This window comes from Notolepis coatsorum (genome assembly GCF_963971535.1).
Source record: "Notolepis coatsorum genome assembly, chromosome: 3".
NCBI lineage: Eukaryota > Metazoa > Chordata > Actinopteri > Aulopiformes > Paralepididae > Notolepis > Notolepis coatsorum.
In genome coordinates, this window is record NC_140167.1 from 69,418,193 (window position 1) to 69,443,059 (window position 24,867).

Genomic DNA, 24,867 nt, shown 5'->3' on the forward strand with positions numbered 1-24,867 from the left:
TACAAAGTCAGCGCCCCCTCAATGGGGAGCGACGACGCCTCCCTCGCGGACCAGCTCAACACCTTCTACGCGCGGTTTGGTGCAAAGAGTGGCGCTGCTAGCTCAGCGGCTAGTGACGTCACTGGCGCACCGGCTGTTGTGGAGGGGGGGGGGGGCATCCGCGGGGGGGCGGGGACGCTCTCTCATTGACGGTACACAGTGTGAGAAGAGCATTTATGCAGGTGAACACCAGAAAGGCGGCTGGCCCAGATGGAATAACAGGACGCATACTTACGTCCTGTGCTAACCAGCTAGCCCCTGTGTTCACCACCATATTTAATCGATCCCTGAAGGAGTCAGTGGTCCCTGCCTGCTTCAAGATGTCCACCATTATCCCGGTACCAAAGAAACCCTCCCCAGCAGGTCTCAATGACTACAGACCGGTGGCACTCACCTCTGTGGCCATGAAATGTTTCGAGAGGCTGGTCAAGGATCACATTTGTGTCTCCCTCCCCAGTGATATGGACCCTATGCAATTTGCATACAAGTCAAACAGGTCCACTGACGATGTGGTCTCCCAGGCAGACGCCTGCAAATCTCAGCTACTAGGACAGAGCGGTTTAGGCTCAGCTTCTTCCCCCAGGCCATCAGAGCCATGAACAATGTACATTGAGTGCTCAGAACATTGAACTGTCCACACACAAGCACACATGAACACACACACGACACGCACACTGTGCACGCTCACACACGAGCAGCCACTTAACACTTTAACATGAGCGGGCACACACTCATGTCGCACACACGCACACTTATGGCCAAAGGAAAGGTCACTTTAAATTAGAATAACAGGAACAGTGTATTGCACTACCAAAGCTAACTAGCATGTCACACATGCGCTGTAAATAACTATGTACAGATACCGAGATGTCACTCCATGTTACCTGCTATCTGTTACTGCACAATGTTGTTTCTTCTTTTGATTCTATTATATGTACCACTGTATTGCACATCGTTGCGGGCAAGACCACCCGCATTTCATTGTATACCTGTATGCCGTGACAATTAAAACTCTTGACTTGACTTGACTTGACAAGTACTGCACAGCACCCTCTCTCACCTGGACCGTCAGAAGGGGGGCTATGTGAGACTGTTGTTCATTGACTACAGCTCAGCGTTCAACACCATAGTCCCCACCAGACTGGTGGACAAGCTGATCGAGCTGGGTCTGAGCTCCGCTCTGAGCACCGGGATACTGGACTTTCTGAGTGAAAGGCCCCAGGCGGTCAGACCTCCAACACCATCACCCTGAGCATCGGGTCCCCCCAGGGCTGTGTTCTGAGCCCCCTGCTGTACTCACTATACACACATGACTGTGTGGCCAAGTTCAGCTCCAACTCCATAGTGAAGTTTGCGGACGACACAGTGGTGGTGGGGCTGATCTCGGACAACGACGAGAAGGCCTACCGGGAGGAGGTTGAGGTACTGGAACGCTGGTGCCAGGACAACAGCCTGCTCCTGAACATTGGTAAAACCAAGGAGCTGATCGTGGATTATAGGAGAGGACAGAAGGAGACACACACACCACTGAGGATTAACAGGGCTACCGTGGACAGGGTGAGCAGCTTTAAGTACCTGGGGGTCCACATCGCAGAAGATCTGACATGGACAACACACATAGACTCAGTCGTAAAAAAGGCGAAGCAACGCCTCTACCACCTGAGACAGTTAAGGAAGATGGAAGATGGAAGATGGGAAGATACTCCAGTCCTTCTACTCCGGAGCTGTAGAGAGCATCTTGACTGGAGACATCACTGCCTGGTATGGAAACAGCACGGCACAGGACAAGAAGGCCCTACAGAGAGTGGTGCGCTCAGCCGAGCGTACCACATGTATTGCACTACCACCCCTGCAGGTTCTATACAACAAGAGGTGCAAATCCAGAGCCTGCAGAATAATGAAAGACCCACAACACCCCAACAACAAACAGCCTGTTCATGCTGCTCAGGTCAGGCAGACGCCTGCGAACACCAGCTGCTAGGACAGAGAGACTTCGGCTTAGCTTCTTCCCCCAGGCCATCAGAGCCCTGAACACTGAACTCTCCACACACAAGCACACATGAGCACACACACAACACACACTGTACACGCTCACACACTAGCAGCCACTTTAACCTGAGCAAGCACACACTCATGCTGCACACGCCCACACTTATGGCCACTAAGGAAAGGTCACTTTAAAAATAGTATAGTATAACCGGAGATTGTATAAATTAGCATGTACAGAAAGACACTACCAAAGGACCTAGTATGTCCTCCATGCTCTGTAAATAACTTATGTACATATACCGATATGCCCTAACATGTTACTTGTTTATTGCACAATGTTACTTGTTTATTGCACAATGCTGATTCTATTATATGTTATTTGCACATCGTTGCGGGCAAGACTACCCGCATTTCATTGTATACTTGTATGCCGTGACAAATAAATCTCTTGACTTGACTTGACTTGACTTGGTTTCCAGTCTTTAGCCTTTAACTGGCTTGGTTTGTTTATTCACATGGTAGGAGCAGTAACACATGAATCCTCTATTATTGAGAGACTGAGGGGGAGAGAAAGAAGGGGGAGGAGACACAGCTACTTATACTCGCCACCTGGTAGTACTCCTGGAGTGTCTCCACCTAGAACGCCCTCCAGTGGACATAGATATATATGCAGGTAGACAGACACTAGTGTGAACAGTTACATATGCAGTTAGACAGTTACTAACAATTCTACACAGAGCCTCTACCTTCAACAAATACTGCTAACGTTAGCATAATTAGCAAGCGTAGTGGGGCGACAGTAGCTCAGGAGGTAGAGCAGTCGTCTGTCGGAGGTTCCCGGTTAGATTCCCGCTCCTCCCAGGCAGCGTGCCTGGAGCAAGACACTTAACCCCTAGTTGCTCCTGATGTGCAGGTTGACACCTTGCATGGTCGCCTCCGCCGCCGGTGTGTGAGTGAAGGAATGTGTGAGTGAACGGGTCAAATGTGAGGAACAAGAGGTGCGGCCGGGTAGCGCAGTGGAGAATGCACTCCACCACAAAGACCGGGATCGAATCCAGCTGTCAGCGGTACCTCCGGCTTGGTCAGTCGTCCCTACTAACACAATTGGCAGTGTTAGCGGGTGGGACGCCGGCGGGGTATGTGTCCTGGTCGTTGTAAACTGCGGTTCCTACTGGTCGGTCGGGGCACCTCTTCAGCAGGGAGGGGATCGGGGGGGAATAGCGTGAACATCCTCACGCGTTACGTTCCCCCAGTGAGAGTCCTCGCTGTCAGGTGAAAAGAAGTGGCTGGCTGACTCCACATGTATCGGAGGAGACATGTGGTAGTTCTACACCCTCCCTAGGCCGTCAGTGGGACAATGTGCGCAACGACCAGGAAGGGAATTGGCAAAACGACTAAATTGGGATGGGAGCAAAAAATACAGAAAAAGTGAGAAAAAAAATATATAAAAAAATGTAAAAATAAATGTGAGGAACAAAATTTTATATACACAATATAATGTTTTTCGTTGTTCTTTACGAGCTAGAATGGCCATTGGCTGATAAATATCAGTTAATGGAAACCCTGGGTACGGCACATGCTCAAATTATAAGAATAAGAAGATAATTGTATTGTCACTGTACACAAGGCAATTGAAATGTGTCTTATGGAATATCCCTTTGAGTGATATACACACAGTTCCCACACATATGCATTTCATCAGAGAGGTCAGAGCGCAGCGCCCCTGGAGCAGTTTGGGGTGCAGTGCCTTGCTCACAGCTGGAATACACCCTCCTGGCCGCCTAAATATTAAAGGCAACCAACTTGTGTCTAACCACGCCCAACTTGCGTCTAGCCACGCCCCCGCGGCGACGCGGCAGCAGCAGAGCGGAGCGGCAGAGCGGAGCTCATTATATGCCAGTAACCGCCCCTTATACAGTATCCAGAAATAGCTCAATTGGCAAAGCTGCATGGCTGTGGATCCTATGGCTCGTTGCTCGCTAGTTTGATTCCCTTCAATTTTTTTTTTTTTTTTTTTTTAACGTGCATTCGCATTCTTTCGCCGTTAAGTTTAGGCATAACTTTAAGCATTGTTTCGGAGTTGGTGAAGGTTAGGCATTGTTTCGGAGTTGCTTAAGGTTAGAAGGGTTAAGTTTAGGCGCTGTTAAGGAGCTGGTTAAGGTTAGAGTTTGACTTAGAGAATGGCAATATTTTTTAACATGCATTCATTTCGTCGGTTAAGTTTAGGCATTGTTTCGGAGTTGGTTAAGGTTAGGCATTGTTTCGGAGTTGCTTAAGGTTAGAAGGGTTAAGTTTAGGCGCTGTTAAGGAGCTGGTTAAGGTTAGAGTTTGACTTAGAGAATGGCAATAGACAGCCTATTTCCGCGCTGCAGCGCGAGGCAATAGACAGCCTATTTCCGCGCTGCCGCTCTCTCGCGCTGCCGTGGTCACATGGGCGTATTGGCCAATCAGAGAAACGCTAAACACAAGTTGGTTGCCTAAAATATTCACGCCTCCTGGCCGGGGATCGAACAAGCAACCTTTCGGTTACTGGCCGGCCTCTTTACCAGTCTAGGCCATTCTGCCTCCCCAAATTGCGCTGCATGCTTGAGTGTATGGGAACATTTTTACCTGCGCCTGTTTGTATATCCCTTCATGACGGCAGTGTAATCTCCTTAATTTACACATACTCCTTGTAGTTGATGTGGAATGGAAGCCTCTTGAGTATCGCCAACGCTTGTCTGATAGATACATCAATAGTGTTTTAAGTTAAGCATCGGGCAAGTGGTAACTTTTTCTAAACTGACGTTCGTTGGCTGTTTGGTCTCTTAACCCGAGATTGGAAGCACGTAATATGTCAAGCAGGGTGCAAATCAAACGGCGGCCATTTTAGCTCTCAAACGATCGACAATAACACAGCCTGAAGCCGACAGACGAGGACAAATGTGCTGCGACGTGCGACGGCCCACAGTTAAGAGGTTATAACCTCCATTAATTTATATATGGCACAACGTGAGCAAAGAGCTTGAAACAGCTATCATAGAGAACGATGAACAGAAGGTATCATTTAATAAATTTGCTCTGAAAGTAATGAAAATACTGTCGAAACTCAATTATATGTGCATAAGGTTATCGCTAAATTCAGGTGTGGAGTAGCTCCTCCAGGTAACGAGATTCACACGCGCCCCAGGGAATGAACAGAGCAGCTCTGTCTTTTCTGTGATGATTGGTCTGTTGAAAATGGGATGAACTCATCACAGAACTTTCCACTCAACATCCTAATTGTATTGTTCTTGATGAAATTAATAGCGTGTGTGAGATGTTATCTGGTAAGAATCATGTACGCGCCAGGGCTCGCCAACTCATTATCCAACGCAGATGTTTTTTTTAGAAGTGCTTGAAGCCACTGTGTTTCAATATCTGCTGCTTGCTTGTTTTGTTTTTGTCTGTTTCTGCTCCCTTCTGTGTAAACGATACAGTTGTGATACAGTTGTAAATTGTCTTGTTATTTTATTGACATTTCTTTTACAATATGATTTATATTGGTTTATGAGCAAAGTCTTTCTCTGAATCATCAGGTTTGATGTTTTTTGTAACTTTGTGGAGTTTCACTACCACACTACAGAAGGTTAACCTTTCACTACCACACTACAGACGGTTAACCTTTCACTACCACACTACAGAAGGTTAACCTTTCACTATTATACTACAGAAGGTTAACCTTTCACTACCACACTACAGATGGTTAACCTTTCACTACCACACTACAGAAGGTTAACCGTTCACTACCACACTACAGAAGGTTAACCTTTCACTACCACACTACAGAAGGTTAACCTTTCGTTAAGGCTTCGCTCAGCACAAGTTGCACTGTACCTCACTTCGTGCACGAGCACTGAATAAAAAATTCCACCATGTACCTTTACATCCCCATATTCATCTGACCACACCCCCTTCCGCTTACCTTCATAAGCAGGTGTGTGGTCACCTACTCGCCTCCTTCTTCACTTTCACCACAAGGAAGTGCCTTCGGTAGATCCCCACTTGACGAGATTGTTAGTAGAAGAAAGTTGGAAAACAAAAGAAGATACATTGACATCATATCTTTATTTTCTCTCTCACTATTTTCGAGAAAATACGGCGATATTGTCTTCGTTACTGGAGGTCATTCCGACCTTTAACGGCTTTTTCGTATTAGGAGCTCACGCCGCTGACATGCTCCCCAGCTACAGTCCTCCTTGCTGCGGCTGGATGGGGTTGCCCTCCGGCCACACAGCTGGACTGTGGGAAGCACCGACTGTTGTGAGAAGCGGTTGTTTCCAGGTTGGGTACGTACTGTTTTGCTTGCGAGCTCTGGTTGTTGTTGATGTACGAAACGCCGACTTCAGGCTGGGGTCCTCTGCTCGGCTTAAACGGCGGTCGGAGGATCTTGGTCTGACGCACATGATGGTCAATCTAGTGGGCCCCGACCAGGACCTGGTGATCCCAGGATTCTCGAGCGGATGCTTCTCTGTCCCGTGCAGGCCCCATCTTTCATATACAAATGAAAGTATACCCTAATGAGGAAATGTGGGCATAGGATCTTCTTTATCGGGAGTTCCATGCTCAAAGTCGGCTGCAACCCGAAATGGGAACTGTGCTGGCCCCGCTGCATGTCTGGATCACCGTTGACAACTGTGTTCTGACATTCTTTTTCTTTTCCCTCTTAGGGGAGGGACTTGGACAGCGGCCTGTCTGAAGTGTGGCTTGTTATGTGTGTACAGTTCAGGTGATAGCTGCTTAGCTTGCGTGCTAGTTGTGGCCTACTGTGTTAGCCAGTCAGCTGTTAGCTGCAGCGTTAGCTCGCTGTGTTTACCAGGCTAGTAAACGTTAGCTTGTTGCTATAAGTCGATCGGCTGTTAGCTTAATGCTACACTGTTGAACGTTTTTATGACTATAACATGCCTTAAACACTCTGACTACGACGTCATCTTTGACAGAGGATGTTAGTCGAACCTACACCGGAGCCCTGCCAGCGAGGACTGCGTCAAACATGGAGAAACGTAGCGGCTGGGTGGCGCAACAACGTTACCCTCATCGTCAACTCAGGGATGCTGTGTTCAACTTCAGTGCCCCATTAGCCAGATTGCAGTTCGCTTGGCCTGCGTTCAGGGTAGGAAGGTCCCGACCTTAAACACTTCTTCTTTCCTTCCCTTCTAAATGTTTTGTAATAACGATGTTTTTCAAAACGTGTGTTGCTGCAATACATTGCGGATACGACGCGTGTTGTGTGTGAATTGTCTTGTCACTGGTATAGCTTCTCTCTCCATAGAAATCGGGTTGTTGTTTTACATGTGTAAAAATGATCTGGTTAGTTGTGATGAGAACATGTGTGTTCATGTAACGTGAACTCACAACTAAGGGGGTTATTTAACCTATAAAGCTATGCTTAGTGACATGTGAGTAAGGAATGAATTCTTTCTCAGCCTGTAATGACAATGAACAGTGTGTTCACATATTAACAGGGTTACCTGTTCAACTTGGTTGTATCAAGGGTAAGGAAGGAGGGGTGATCCCCCCGGTTCCCTGGGGCTTCCCCACCCTTCTCTCAGACATGTTGTTTACAATATATTGTGTCACTGTGTTTGTGGGGATATGATGTAACTCTCAGCTTAATTGTTGGGGTTGTGCTAACCGCTTGAGAAACTATATTTTCCTAAAGAAAAGATTGTTTGGTCACTTATCGTGTGTGCTTAGCAAGGCCTGTGGCCAATACATAATCGAGGATTCTGTATTCTCTCGTTATGAAAAACGCCGTTCCTCTGTAGAGAGTGTACTTTTGCCATTTTTTGTTGTGATAAAGGGTTGTGTGTGTCTTGTGATCTACAACTGGGTTAGGTTGGCCACAGAAGCACATGTGTAAGTCTGGTACCGGGGCTCTTAAAGGGGGCCCTCTCTATTCTGTTTTTTTTCCTTAGTAAAAATCAGATAGCAGGTTAGCACATGAGCTATGTGAAGCTGTTAGACACTTCATGTAGCTGGCTATGACTGTGTCATGCTCTTTTTTGTCATTACATCGTATCATGGGTGTGGGGTCGTAAAGGGGTGAACTGGTAATCCTTTCCTCCCCTTTTCTGATTGGTCAGGGGTTAAAACCTCCTGTCCTTCAAGGTTCCTGTCACGTTGCTGTTCGGCACATTACAGGGTAAGAGGGGTGGGTGGGGGGGGGAGTTTCCTGGTCCCACGCCCTGGAAGATTGGGCGTGTGCACCGCAGAAATTCCCCCGCCATAGAGTACGTCACTGTGCGCATCTCTGTTGGTAAGACTTCCGTGAGTTGTTCAGGTCCATGTTATGGATCTGTTTCAGGGAGTTGTCAGAGCTCCTCCTCACGAAGCTCCTCCTCGGGCCTTCTGTGAGTTCGGACTCTCCTAGCGGGGAGCCTCCTCAGAGTTCAGAGCCTCCTCCTCAGATTGTCAAGGTGAGTAGAACTTCAAAAAGGAGTTCTGCTCTATTGTGTGTGTATTCGATTCAATTCGATTATTGAGTGTGTATTGGTTCAGTGCCTCATCCTCGGAGAGCCCTAACCCAAATATTACATAGCTCAATGTTGCAATATATTCTTTTCAATCTATACAGCTCGCGTGGGAAGTCTCTCTGGGGATTTCCGTCTTCTCCCTATGGCGAGGGTGGTGGGATGTAAAAATGTTAAAAATGTTTACCCTCAGCTGCGTCACGTGGGATTCATGTCAGTCTGTGTTTCTTTCTTTTTTGGATAAAAAGAGGAAGGTACATGAAGCACGACGGCTCCGTGTCGTTCTCCCAGGCGACTTGGAGGAACAATGTTTGGTGTCTTGCTAGACTATCCATTGATGTGTTTGGGTCTCGACGCATACATAGTGCTGGCTCGGTGTGTTTCTGTTAAAGAATCACGCAGGGGCTAAGTGCGCCTTGGTTGCTTGTTAAAACAGCATTTTTATAGAGCAACTGGGATGGAGTTTTGTCTCTTCCGAGCGCCAGTTTACTAGGTTGTCTCGATGAATTCTCGTTCATATCTGGGGGATGTTAACGGAATAGATCAGAACATAGGTAGAGGGGTCTCACGCCCTTGGGGTGGGCCACTGAGCACGGTCCAAATGGGGACCGTCTGGGTGGCGCCCTCTTTTCATGTTTTAGATCGACACGCATACCTACCCCCTCTTCTGGAGTGGGCATGTCGGCGTGGTTAGGACACGGGACTGGTCTGGTCACGCTGGTCCAGGTCAGTTAACCCGTTGTCCGCCGGGGATGCAGATCTGCTGTTCTGGTACCCTGAGGGACTTGTGCTTTTTTCGGGGGGAAAAATGCCAGGTCGGTTTGGGTGTCACAGGGTTAGGCGTTATGGAGACTCTTTGTTGGGTACATGTTGTTGGCTTACGGCCATACCAACCTGTACACGCCCGATCTCGTCCGATCTCGGTAGCTAAGCAGGTTCGGTCCTGGTTAGTACTTGGTTGGGAGACCGCCTGGGAATACCAAGTGCGGTGTGCTTAGGGCTGGTTCTCCATTCTTTTCGTTCCTCTCTCACGCGTGGCGAAGAGGGGGCTGTTGGGGTGGTCTTGGACCTCCTCTGGTAACCCTGTGCTTCCCGTGCCGCCGGGCCCGGTCCGAAGTAAAGTTTCGTTGATACCGTAGGCCTGGGATAACCCTTTTTTCTTGAGGGGTTATAGGAACAACCACCGTCTGTACCGAGAGGGTAGTTGATTCCCTGGTGTGTTGGAGCAGAGTCAACTCCCGGGTTACCCGGTTGAGTGTGCCCCTGCACGTTCATGACGTCTGCCAATCATGTCAGCCTTCTCTGCCTCAACCCCTCTGGGTGGGTTTTTTTTAATGGAGGCTTTGTCATGGTGATCAACAACGCCAGCATACGCCCCTTCCGCCGGGGGGGCTGTTTTCAGCTGACTCCTTTGGCGCCTGTCTCGTCTGCAGTGCTCCAGGCTCAGGTTACAGCCTGCTGCCTGGTTTCCCCGGTGCGCTGCCTGCTTCCGTTGGTTAACCTTTTGAGTGCTTACGGCCATACTGACTGCCTGTGTTTCAGAGTCAGTGTGCCAGGCGGTGTGCTATTGGGGGGAAAGGGCCCGCTCTTGGAGGGGCCCTATCCGAATACGCTGGCGATGTGGGGGGCGGTGTCACTAAGTGACCACCTGGTGGGGTCTTGATGCCTGGCGTCATTGACCTCTCCAGGCCCCCTTTTTCCAGGGAATCCAGTCCCTTCAGTGGGACTGGGTCTTCCTTCGCGCTCCGCTGCTACGGCCTTGCCACGGGGTTAGGGTTGCTCTTGACTCCGTGATTTTTGGGGGCAGTAACGAGGTTGTTCCTTCCGTTCGTTCCCTGGTGGCATGCGGGTTGTGCGTGTGTGTAGTCGTGGGGTCAAGCCACGGTCTGCTCACCCTGTGCGTTGAGTTGCTTGAGTTCCTCTTCGCCTCGTCAGATCCGTCTCCCTCCCGTAAGCCTCCAATAGGGAGGGTATCCTCCATTAGGGAGGGTCGGGGGGGGCTCGGTCCACCCCGGTCTGATGGTTGTGGGGGGCCTCAGCGGGGTGTATTTGTCGGGCTAAGGCTCCCGCTCAGCCCCTGTTGTGCAACTGGTGCTGAGCGAAGCCTTAACGAAACAGAACGTAAGGTTATGTATATAACCAAGTTCTGTGAAGTATGGTGCGCTCAGCACCAGGACGCCGCTGCTGCCCTTGATCTCGCCTTGTGGTGAAAGTTTGGGAAGGAGGCGAGTAGGTGACCACACACCTGCTTATGAAGGTAAGCGGAAGGGGGTGTGGTCAGACGAATATGGGGATGTAAAGGTACATGGTGGAATTTTTTATTCAGTGCTTGTGCACGAAGTGAGGTACAGTGCAACTGGTGCTGAGCGCACCATAACTCACAGAACTTGGTTATATACATAACCTTACGTTAACCTGTCACTACCACACTACATACGGTTAACCTTTCACTACCACACTACATACGGTTAACCTTTCACTACCACACTACAGAAGGTTAACCTTTCACTACCACACTACAGCAGGTTAACTTTTCACTACCACACTACCACACTACCACTACTACACTACTGAGTTTCGTAAAAGTCAGTCAAAGCTTACCATAAGCACGAGCAGTGAACTCCAAGCCCACGTGACTGAACTCAAACTGGAAAGAAACAGACTAAGAAATGATGTAAACTCCATGATCAAAACAGCAAAGAAAAAATTCATCAATGACAAAACCGAGGAAAACAAAAACAAACCGCGTGAACTTTGGAAATTACTCAATAACCAACTAGGCTGCAGTAAAAAATTTAAAACCAGATTCTCAAACATAAACATAAAGACGGACAACACGCTCATCACAGAAAAGCTGGATGTAGCCAATTACTTAAATAGTTTCTTCACAAACATAGCCACAACACTGGTAAACAAACTACCCTCCCACTCAGGGTATTATGGGGTAGAACACATAGTAGCATACTACAAGAACCTAGGGGTCCACAAAGACGACTTCAAACTGGAAATGGTAACAACAGATGAGGTACTCAAAAAACTGAGCGCCCTCCAACCCAACAAGGCCACTGGCCATGACAACATCCCCTCCAAATTCCTCAGAGACTCAGCAGCCGCCATCACCCCAGTCATCACACACATAATAAACCTCTCCATAAAACAGGGACACGTCCCCAAGGACTTCAAAATTGCGAGAGTGACCCCTCTGCACAAAAAAGGCAGTAAATTAGACCCAGGCAACTACCGCCCTGTTTCTATCCTTACCTCCATCTCGAAAGTCATGGAAAAAATTGTATACGAACAGGTCGAAAAATACCTTGCGGAAAAAAATCTAATCTACGAATTCCAATCTGGCTTCAGAACATCCCACTCCACTGACACATGCCTTCTCTATTTAAACGACCACATCAAACAAGAGGTGGACGCGGGCAAATACTGCGGCATGGTCATGCTGGACCTACAAAAGGCCTTCGACACTGTCAATCACACCATTCTGATTGACAAGCTAAAAGCAATTGGTTTTGATAGTCTATCAGTGAGCTGGATGCAATCCTACCTGGAGGGGAGAGAGCAGATGGTGGAGGTAAACGGTACCCTATCCCCCCCCCTCACAGTAAACTGTGGTGTTCCACAAGGAAGCATACTAGGTCCGCTACTGTTCCTAATTTATGCAAATGACATGTCGTCAGCTTGTGACTGCAACTTGTTCCTGTTTGCGGATGACTCAGCCCTGCTGGTCTCTGACAAGAACAAGTTACAGGTTGAAAAAACCCTCAGCTCAGAACTAGGCAAAATCTGCATATGGCTCGCTGATAACAAACTGTCATTACACATGGGCAAAACAGAGTCCATTCTCTTCGGTTCAAATAACAAACTCAGCAAGACCGACGGCTTCTCAGTTACAGTGGGTGACAATATTGTCACAAGGAAAGAAGATATTACCTACCTGGGTTCCATCCTAGAGGCAAATCTTTCCTGTGACAAAATGGCATCCAATGTAATAAAAAAAGTCAACCAACGAACTCGATTCTTGTACCGGATCTCCTCACTGGTAAACAAGAATACCCTGAAGACTCTAGCAGGAGCACTCATTCAAGGGTACTACGACTATGCTTGCACCTCATGGTACCAAAGCACCTCAAAGGCGCTAAAAACAAAATTACAAACATCTCAAAACAAACTGGTCAGACTACTGCTTGACCTTACTCCTAGAACCCACCTCACCCCTGCCCACTTTGACAACCTAGGATGGCTTAGAGTAGACGACAGAGTACAGCAACTTGCAATGGGCCTGGTCTACAAGATACACTACACGACCAAGGTACCCATGTACATGACAAAATACTTTCCAAAGGTCAGTGAATACCACGATCACAACACCAGAGGGAGCTCCACAAATCATGTTAAACCCAGATTCGGCTCAAACAAGGGACTAAACACGTTTTGCAATTATGCCACATCAATGTGGAACGCCCTACCCAAAGCTGTAAAGGAATGTGAATCACTACCCACTTTCAAAAACACTCTCAAAAAACACCTAAGGGAGACTGCAACTCGAAACTGGCCCCTGTAAATGTCCGAACACAACCCCCTCCAATGTACAGTAAATTACCAAGTATGGTCTTGTCAATAATCCAATGTACAGTGTTGTTTGTACAGTTGTACAGTGTCCCCCACCCACCCCTCCTACCCACCCCCCCCCCCCCCCACTCCTACCCAACCCCCCCCCCCACTCCTAGGCCAAGCCCCCACCCCCCCCCCCCCACACCCACCCAACCACCTCCAATGTACAGTCCCCCCCCACCCCCACCTACCCAATCCAATGTACAGTTTCCACGCCTAATGTATATACTCTTTTCTTTCTGGACTCTTTTTGTATCACAAACAGTACTGTAATTGCAAATCTGGTATGTCATAAATGTATAGATGGAGCAGTACTGTCTATCTGTATGTCATGTATGTCATATATGTTACGATGAATTGAAAATGGGGGACCCTGATGTAAACAAGACGAAAGTCTTTCTCTGGTCTGCATCCCCTTAACAATTGTATGTATTGAGCTGTACTGTACTGTACCCATTCTGCAATCTGTTAATAAAGTTTTCATTCATTCATTCATTCATTCACATACGGTTAACCTTTCACTACCACACTACAGAAGGTTAACCTTTCACTACCACACTACATACGGTTAACCTTTCACTACCACACTACATACGGTTAACCGTCTCAAGTGGGGCAGTGAACAGGTTAACCTTCTGTAGTGTGGTAGGGAAAGGGTTAACATTCTGTAGTTTGGTAGTGAAATGGTTAATTGCTGTGTGGTAGTGAAGGGGTTAATATATATCTCTGCCTCTATGGAAGTATTATAGCACGTCACGTCATGATGCAACTCACAAATAAAACCTCACAGCATTTATAGTACGAGTTGTAACACTACAGCTGACACATAAACTGGCTGGAATGGTGATCAGCAGGTGTTTACAGGGGCTACTGTAACGAGCAAACATGAGAAGGTGACGCAAGCTAAATACTTTATAATACCAGTGTTTTCTTTTAACAGCAAACTCTCTTTGATGACAGAAGACTAGTTAATTGTGTGGATAGGCTAGGTTGGCTCGTAAAAGACTCAAGTTACATTGATTGTTCCAGTGGCTCACAGTTAGCTTGATCACTTCCATCTCCTACTGGGAAATCTGCCCAAGCCTATAGCACGCTGTGTCTCTGCAGCGTCTATACTTTCCGTAGCCGCATTTCTGGCAGACGCTCTCTGATTGGCCACTGTTGCCCAATCGCGTGACGAGCTGTGTCTTTGCCCATTTCCGCGTCGAACAGCCTGCAAACTACCTGGCGTTCTATCGCCATGCTCTAAGACAAACTCTAACCTTAACCAACTTCGAAAGAGTGCCTAAGCTTAACCGTCGAAAGAACTTGCCGTCACGCTCTAAGACAAACTCTAACCTTAACCAACTTCGAAAGAGTGCCTAAGCTTAACCAGTGTAGAAACAGACGTCGGCCAATCAGAGAGCGTCTTGCCAGAAATGCGGCTACGGAAAGTATAGACGCGTCTCTGCAATGGGTGTAAACCTGGCCCATCTCTAATCCCTAATCTGGGTTACCCTGTGACCTGACATTGACTCATAATCTGCCCGGGAATATAAACAAACAAAAAAACATAATGGAAGGAGTCAAACGTTAATCCCCCTCTTTACTGTTGTCTCAAACCGGGCAGTGGATTGATAGTGGAGATTATAGTATAGAAATACCACAAACATCTCGCTATCGTAGGCTTATACAAACATTTACCCAGAGAGACCTACAGTATACCAGGGAGAGGTGAGGGGGGGGGGGGGATACACAGACACGGGAAAAACAGGAGGATACAGTAGCCAAAGAATCAGAGGTAGAGAGAGCTTGAACTCTCTCTCTCTCACTCTCTCTCTCTCTCTCTCTCTCCCTCTGTCTCTATTTCTCTCTTCCTCTCTGTCTCTTTCTCTTTCTCTCTGCCCCCCTCTCTCAAGTTCAAGTTCTTTAATAGTTGTCATACAGAAGTACAGAATACTTTCATACAAAATGCTTCTTACTGTTACGCTCCAGAGACTGTGCTAGACAAGATAGTATCAAATAACATAATATAGCATGTAATTTAGAAGAAGAAAAATTAGGTCACAGTGTTCGGTATAGACATATGTACAATGTTCTGAGTTACCATATAATATACAATACTATGCAGTGTACTAATGTACAGTACTATCTAGTGCAAAGCAGAAATGGGATGAGGTACAATTTTAGGTACAATTTACAGTAAGGTGTACGAGTTGTAGTGCAATCCTTCATCAATAAATATAAAGTGTGGGGAGTGGGTGCTACAGTGTGTTTGTTTAAAGTGGGTGTGTGCTATAAAGTGTGTGGAGTGGGTGCTACAGTGTGTTTGTTTAAAGTGAGTGTGTGCGTGTGGATGTGTGTGCTATGTGCGTTTGGTGGTTGTTGTTGTGTAGTGTTCATTCATTGTTCGTTTAGCAGCCTGATGGCCTGGGGATAGAAGCTTCTTCTGAGTCTTTCTGTGCTCGCCTTGAGACTCCGGTATCGCTTGCCTGACCGCAGCAGTTCAAAGAGGCAGTTGTTCGGGTGACTGGAGTCTTTAATGATTCTCTTAGCCTTGCCCTTGCAACGCTTGTTGTAAATGTTCTGGAGGGTGGGGAGCCCCCCTCCAATTGTGCGTTCGGCTGAACGTGTCACTCTTTGTAGTCTGCTTCGGTCTTGTGCAGTGCTATTCCCAAACCAGGAGGTGATGTTGCCGGTCAAGATGCTCTCTATTGTACATGAGTAGAAGTTCTTAAGGATCTTCTGACTGACTTGGAACTTCCTTAGGCGCCTGAGGAAGTAGAGGCGTTGTCGTGCCTTCTTCACAACACTGTCAATGTGTGTGGTCCATGTCAAGTCATCGGATATGTAGGCTCCGAGGTACTTAAAGCTGTTGACTCTCTCAACCGGTGCCCCGTCGATGCTGAGGGGGCTGTAGTCCTTGACCCCCGACCTCCTGAAGTCCACAATCATCTCCTTTGTTTTGCTGACGTTCAGGGAGAGGCTGTTTTCCTGGCACCATCCCGCCAGGACCTTGACCTCTTCCAGGTAGGCCCTCTCGTCGTTGGCAGAGATCAGGCCCACCACCACTGTGTCGTCAGCAAATTTGATGATTGTATTGCTACTCCGCTGAGCCACACAGTCGTGTGTGTACAGGGAGTAGAGGAGGGGACTCAGAACACAGCCCTGGGGGGCCCCTATGTTGAGGGTGATGGATGAGGAGGTGCAGTTGCCTGCTCTCACCACCTGGGGTCTGCCAGTCAGGAAGTCCAAGACCCACTCTCTCTGTCTCTCCTTCTCTGTGAGAATGTTGCCGCTCAGAGAACGTTGCTGTTTGTAGTAAGTTGCTGTTCGTAGCACGTTGCTGTTTGGAGCAAGTTGCTGTTCGGAACATGTTGCCACTCGGAGCATGTTGCCACTCGGAGCATGTTGCCGTTCGGAGCACGTTACCACTCGTAGCACATTGCCACTCGTAGCACGTTGCTGTTCAGCAGTGTTGGGCAAGTTACTTTTAAAAAGTAACTAGTTACAGTTACTAGTTACTTCTTCCAAAAAGTTACTAAATTACTTACTCAGTTACAAATTATAAAAGTAACTAGTTACTTCAGAAAGTAACTTGCGTTATTTTCAATATATATATATTTTTTTACATAAACAACATACACAAATCTAAACTATTTTAATGTTGCTGTGGGACAAAGTGAGACTAGCCTCCAATCAAATGCCATGTATGTAGATATTATAATTACTATTATATAGTGGATCATACAAATACAAACACAATAGATGTTTTGGAACTTTTGATATGTATTGCCCCTCAACAGGCCACAACTGGGCAACATTAAATTATGCTTGTTAAGCACTATACCAAAAATAAATAACAAATACTGATTGATTGAACATTTTAATTAACAGATTGCAGAATGGGTACAGTACAGTACGGCTCAATACACACAATTGTTAAGGGGATGCAGACCAGAGAAAGACTTTCGTCTTGTTTACATCAGGGTCCCCCATTTTCAATTCATGACATTTATGACATACACAACATACAGATATAAGAATCTAATCTAATCATCTAAACTAATCTAATCATGACATTTAAGACATGCATGACATACAGATATATATATATATATATATATATATATATATATATATATATATATATCTCTGAGCACCTGAAAACTGTGCTATTAAACCAGGAAGTGCAGCACTATGTTGATAAGGCTGTCAGCAGTAGAGCCACTACTGCAGTGCCCTGCGCTGCAACACAACAAGAGTGAACAAAAAACGCTCATGGACCCGCGGTTTCACGCTGACTGCTTGCTTGTGTTGTTCGTTGGATTCGTTTTGGATTATTTTGGCTCAAAACGTACACTACGCTGACTGAGTCGTGTTGTGGCTGTGTGTCAGACTCTGGAGGCACCCGCCCACCTCTACCTCTGATTGGCTTACCATGACATTTTACTCAACCTCAGCCAATCGTCAGCATGTATGCGCTTGTCTCGCGCACTGCCCACTAAACAAGGAAGAACAGTATGCCTCTCAGCGCAGAGATCTGTCTGATGAAAGAAACAGGTTCAATCATAGTAACGCGCCGCATTTTTTGGCAGTAACGGTAACAGCGTTATTAAGATTGGAAGAGTAATCCGTTAGATTACTCGTTACTGAAAAAACTAACGCTGTTAGTAACGCCGTTACTTATAACGTCGTTATTCCCATCACTGCTGTTCAGAGCATGTTGCCTTTCAGAGCATGTTGTCGCTCTGAGTGGGCCGATTGCTTGGTCCCTGGAAGTGCTGCTTGCGTTGTTGTGGAGACGTGCGGTATGGCTGCTTGCGTTGTTGTGGAGACCTGCGGTATGGCTGTTTGCGTTGTTGTGGAGACCCGCAGTATGGCTGCTTGCGTTGTTGTGGAGACCTGCGGTATGGCTGCTTGCATTGTTGTGGAGACCCGCGGTATGGCTGCTTGCGTTGTTGTGGAGACCCGCGGTATGGCTGTTTGCGTTGTTGTGGAGACCCGCAGTATGGCTGCTTGCGTTGTTGTGGAGACCTGCGGTATGGCTGCTTGCGTTGTTGTGGAGACCTGCGGTATGGCTGCTTGCGTTGTTGTGGAGACCCGCGGTATGGCTGCTTGCGTTGTTGTGGAGACCTGCGGTATGGCTGCTTGCGTTGTTGTGGAGACCCGCGGTATGGCTGCTTGCATTGTTGTGGAGACCCGCGGTATGGCTGCTTGCATTGTTGTGGAGACCCGCGGTATGGCTGCTTGCGTTGTTGTGGAGACCCGCAGTATGGCTGCTTGCATTGTTGTGGAGACCTGTGGTATGGCTGTTTGCGTTGTTGTGGAGACCCGCGGTATGGCTGTTTGCGTTGTTGTGGAGACCTGCGGTATGGCTGCTTGCATTGTTGTGGAGACCCGCGGTATGGCTGCTTGCGTTGTTGTGGAGACCCGCGGTATGGCTGTTTGCGTTGTTGTGGAGACCCGCAGTATGGCTGCTTGCGTTGTTGTGGAGACCTGCGGTATGGCTGCTTGCGTTGTTGTGGAGACCTGCGGTATGGCTGCTTGCGTTGTTGTGGAGACCCGCGGTATGGCTGCTTGCGTTGTTGTGGAGACCTGCGGTATGGCTGCTTGCGTTGTTGTGGAGACCCGCGGTATGGCTGCTTGCATTGTTGTGGAGACCCGCGGTATGGCTGCTTGCATTGTTGTGGAGACCCGCGGTATGGCTGCTTGCGTTGTTGTGGAGACCCGCAGTATGGCTGCTTGCATTGTTGTGGAGACCTGTGGTATGGCTGTTTGCGTTGTTGTGGAGACCCGCGGTATGGCTGTTTGCGTTGTTGTGGAGACCTGTGGTATGGCTGTTTGCGTTGTTGTGGAGACCCGCGGTATGGCTGTTTGCGTTGTTGTGGAGACCCGCGGTATGGCTGCTTGCGTTGTTGTGGAGACCTGCGGTATGGCTGCTTGCGTTGTTGTGGAGACCCGCAGTATGGCTGCTTGCGTTGTTGTGGAGACCCGCAGTATGGCTGCTTGCGTTGTTGTGGAGACCCGCAGTATGGCTGTTTGCGTTGTTGTGGAGACCCGCGGTATGGCTGCTTGCGTTGTTGTGGAGACCCGCAGTATGGCTGTTTGCGTTGTTGTGGAGACCCGCGGTATGGCTGTTTGCGTTGTTGTGGAGACCTGCGGTATGGCTGCTTGCGTTGTTGTGGAGACCCGCGGTATGGCTGCTTGCATTGTTGTGGAGACCCGCGGTATGGCTGCTTGCATTGTTGTGGAGACCCGCGGTATGGCTGCTTGCGTTGTTGTGGAGACCCGCAGTATGGCTGCTTGCATTGTTGTGGAGACCTGTGGTATGGCTGTTTGCGTTGTTGTGGAGACCCGCGGTATGGCTGTTTGCGTTGTTGTGGAGACCTGTGGTATGGCTGTTTGCGTTGTTGTGGAGACCCGCGGTATGGCTGCTTGCGTTGTTGTGGAGACCCGCGGTATGGCTGCTTGCGTTGTTGTGGAGACCCGCAGTATGGCTGCTTGCGTTGTTGTGGAGACCCGCAGTATGGCTGCTTGCATTGTTGTGGAGACCCGCAGTATGGCTGTTTGCGTTGTTGTGGAGACCCGCGGTATGGCTGCTTGCGTTGTTGTGGAGACCCGCAGTATGGCTGTTTGCGTTGTTGTGGAGACCCGCGGTATGGCTGTTTGCGTTGTTGTGGAGACCCGCGGTATGGCTGCTTGCGGCATTCAATCGACTTCACACTCGACACTGCACTCCATTGGGTCCTCAGCAATAAACCGTAAAGTAATTCGGATGAACGGTTCTCGAGATGCCATGAACTATAGCGCCACCATCTGGCCAAATTACACCAGATTCGACATAGCGCCCCCCTGAGTCCTCTGCAATACACCCGCCAAGCATAAAGTCAATTGGATGAGCGGTTCTGGAGATACGCAAACTACGGACACGTTCGCACACAGAGATTCCTTCCTTCATAGTTAGATCAGTGGTGATCATTTTAACAAATTAACTGTGATTCTTCAGCAAGCTAACTACTATCAGCAGCACTCACATGGTACTGCCATTGTGTTAGGAGTGACTGGGCATATATTTCATTAGATTCAGTAGAGATAGCAAAAGTCAACTGGTTTGCTTGGTAGGAGGAAACACACTCATCATTGTCACCAGCCAGCCCCTTAAGTCCGGTTTATTAGCCGACTTTCACTTGGAATTGCATACATTGGATATGACTGTAAAGATGAGTCTCTTAGTTAGTCCCCATAGTAGTCATGTCATTGTAGTGAGACCGTTTTCTTTTTTAACTTGACCTCACTGTGTAAAATAACATATCGTGACTTCTAGGATAATCACAGCCTCATGAAAGCTCAAGAGACCGGGGGCGTTCAGAGGACGTCTGGCTTTTCTAGGCATACTGGCAATAAGGGTAGGTTTCTGAGCAATTCCCAGAACATAAGTGCTGAGGGAACACCCATCTGTAACTCCTTGTCTAATATGGTTTAGATATAGATATCATTTCATATCAGATACATTTTTCTAAGTTATCTTTATTTATATTCAAGCAATAGTATAAATGTCCTTTCAAGTAGAGATTCCTTGAGATGTATTCTCTAAAATTACTATGATTTCAAGTTGCAGGTGAAACAGCGAGTCTGGAAACTGGATGCTACATGATCCGTCTTGTGGGCCATGTTGCTATGACTATTGTACGTTCACACTTCTGGCAAAAGTATTTTTTGTCTCTCACTAATATAATATGTGACTCAGATCTGTTTTGATCTGAGCACAAATCACATGGAATCTGATCTTTTCAATTCTGATTTGGGCCATTTTCATATGTGGTTCAAAATCAGATACAGGTCAGATTTTTTGCAATGTAATTTATTTTTCAATTTTACGTCACTCTAGATTGACATTTGTCACCATTGTTTACGACCAACTTCTTTATTGTTAATTTGCGCATGAAAATAGTTATAGTAGGTCAGGAGTGTGACCAGTTCACACTGGAATCTGATATAGGCCACATTTAAAAAATCTGATTTGAGCAATAAATCGGAATTGAGCACCAAGACTAGCAGTGTGAACGGAGCCTCTGTGGGGCCTTCCAAGCACCTTCTGTGACAGGGTTTCTGCTGTGTGAACGGAGCCTCTGTGGGGCCTTCCAGCCACCTTCTGTGACAGGGTTTCTGCTGTGTGAACGGAGCCTCTGTGGGGCCTTCCAGCCAACTTCTGTGACAGTGTTTCTGCTGTGTGAACGGAGCCTCTGTGGGGCCTTCCAGCCACCTTCTGTGACAGGGTCTCTGCTGAGCTGTGACACTGTCTTCAACCTTCAAGATGAGGCCGCCTCATTCCAAGACCGCTGTTGTCTCACTTTCCTTCATTTGATTAATATCATAACTATAATCATAACTACCTACCTCATTAATCTTATAGTCTACCCATATACCGATGTATGATAGCATGTACAATAGTGCTGTATACAATAATATATATTATTATTTATATTTACAGCATATATATATATATATATATATATATATAAATATATATATATATATATATATATATATATAGTCAAGTCAAGTCAGTCAAGAGATTTATTTGTCACGGCATACAAGTATACAATGAAATGCGGGTGGTCTTGCCCGCAACGATGTGCAAATAACATATAATAGAATCAACATTGTGCAATAAACAAGTAACATTGTGCAATAAGCAAGTAACATGTTAGGGGCATATCGGTATATGTACATAAGTTATTTACAGAGCATGGAGGACATACTGGGTCCTTTGGTAGTGTCTAATTTATACAATCTCCGGTTATACTATACTATTTTTAAAAAAGTTACCCTTCTTGGTGGCCATAAGTGTGGGCGTGTGCAGCATGAGTGTGTGCCTGCTCATGTTAAAGTGGCTGCTAGTGTGTGAGCGTGTACAGTGAGTGTGTTGTGCGTGTGCTCATGTGTGCTTGTGTGTGGAGAGTTCAGTGTTCAGGGCTCTGATGGCCTGGGGGAAGAAGCTGAGCCGAAGTCTCTCTGTCCTAGCAACTGGTGTTCGCAGGCGTCTGCCTGACCTGAGCAGCATGAACAGGCTGTTGTTGGGGTGGTGTGGGTCTTTCATTATTCTGCAGGCTCTGGATTTGCACCTCTTGTTGTATAGAACCTGCAGGGGTGGTAGTGCAATACCCGTGGTACGCTCGGCTGAGCGCACCACTCTCTGTAGGGCCTTCTTGTCCTGTGCCGTGCTGTTTCCATACCAGTGAGTGATGTTTCCAGTCAAGATGATCTCTACAGCTCCGGAGTAGAAGGACTGGAGTATCTTCCCAGATACTCTGAACTTCCTTAACTGTCTCAGGTGGTAGAGGTGTTGCTTCGCCTTTTTTACGACTGAGTCTATGTGTGTTGTCCATGTCAAATCCTCTGCGATGTGGACCCCCAGGTACTTAAAGCTGCTCACCCTGTCCACTGTAGCCCCGTTAATCCTCAGTGGTGTGTGTGTCTCCTGCTGTCCTCTCCTATAATCCATGATCAGCTCCTTGGTTTTACCAATATATATATCGATATCTGTCTGAATATACCTGCATTATAATCCTTCTATATACCTACTTATACACCTGCATATCCATATAACTCTATATAATAGCATGTACAATAATACAAATATATTTATTGTTACCATATATATATATATATATATATATATATATATATATATATATATATATATATATATATATATATATATATATATATATACACATCTGTCTGTCCATACATGCATATATATTTTTACATATCTGTACAATAGATACTATATCTATATCTGTACATATCCTTACCTAATCTTACTAGTTACACTACACTACTACCATAGTGTCTTTATACCTATACCCACTGTGCACTTTATTGGTACATGTGGTTAGATGCCAAACTTCTTTTCATTGTACGATGTTGTATAATGACAATACATTTTACTCTAATCTAATCTAATCTAATTACTTACTCACTCATGCAATATATTCAACCCTGACCTCGATAACACTAACATGTCTTACTCTTAACCCATGACCTACAACGCCTGCTAATAATGCATTATATAGCCTGCATATACACAAATGTGTTACCTGGTTTAATTTACTCCTTTTCTTCTTCTCTGATCTTGGACTATTATGTTTTTCAGGCGCTTTCACTGGAAAAGTAAGGGACAGAAGCCAGCTGGAGGTTCAAGGTTGTCTCCAAGGCTACATTCACACTGCAAGCCTTATTGTGACAAATGTCAATCAAGACTAGAGTGACGTAAAAGTTGCATGAAAGTCACTGTTCAGACAGAGGTCACATTGCAAAAAATCTGACCTCTGAGGCTGTGTCTGATTTAGAACCACATATAAAAGTGGCCCAGATCAGAATTGAAAAGATCAGATAATAATAATAATAATACTATATTCGATTTGTAGGAGTGCTTTATAATTGTGGAACAAATCTCAAAGCGCTACAGCGTAAAAGGACATAACAACTAGCAAGAGAGTAAAAAATAACATAAAATAAGCAAGACTAAAACTAGTAAAAGAGTAAAAGGACATAAAGTGTGTGGAGCTAAAACTAGACAGAAATCAACAAAAGGCTCTATTAAAAGGATGTGTTTTGAGGCCCTTTTTAAAAAAGCATCCACAGTCTGTGGTGCTCTTAGGTGGTCAGGGAGAGCATTCCACAGACAAGGATGAGCAGAAAGCCCGATCTCTCAGGGTGCGGAGTTTGGTCCTGGCCGGAGTGGAGATGGCGTGAGGAGGATTGAGGGGTGATAAGTTCTTTAAGGTAGAGGGGGCGTTTCCGTGGAGGAACTGGTGAGTGAGCAGGGAGACTTTGTACTCGATCCTGAGTGAGACAGGGAGCCAGTGAAGGGACTTGAGGACGGGTGTGATGTGGTGGTATTTACGCACTCAGCGCTATTCTGGATGCATTGTAGCTTTTGGATGTTCTTGTTAGGGATCCCGATGAGGAGTGCATTGCAATAATCCTGCCTGGAGGAGACAAAGGTGTGGACGGGCTTTTCGGCGTTGGACAGAGTGAGTGTGGGTCGAAGTTTGGCGATGTTCCTCAGGTGGTAAAAGGAGTTTTTGTAAAGAAATTTGATGTGAGCCTCAAATGTCAGTTGAGGGTCCATTTTAACCCCTAGGTTGGTGACTGTTGGTAATAGGGTAATGTCCTGGCCGGAAAAGGTGATGGTGGATGAGCGGACCTGCTGTGGGGTGCCAACGAAAATATCTTCAGTTTTGGAGCTATTTAACTGCAGGAATTTGTGCTTCATCCACTCCTTTGTCTCCTCCAGTCAGGTGGGCAGAGTGGATGGTGGCAGGAGTGTAGATGGGGTAGGGTTTATTTTGAAGTAGAGTTAGGTGTCATCAGCGTAGCAGTGGAATGATATTCAATGCCGGCTGATGATAGAGCATGTAGAGAGTGAACAGGGTGGGGCCAAGGACTGATCCTTGAGGGACATTACAGGTGACATGGTGGGTATCCGACCTTGCCTCTATCAAGGAGACATACTCTATTCTCCCGTGAGGTAAGATCTGAACCAGCCAAGGGCAGAGTCTGAAAGTCCGATGGTGGAGTGAAGACGGTGGAGGAGGATGTCATGGTCGATGGTGTCAAAAGCTGCTGTGAGGTCAAGGAGGATGAGGAGGGAAGGAGAGCCAGCATAAGCCGTCATCAGCAGGTCGTTGGTGACCCTGACCAGGGCAGTTTCGGTGCTGTGTCTAGAGTGGCAGCC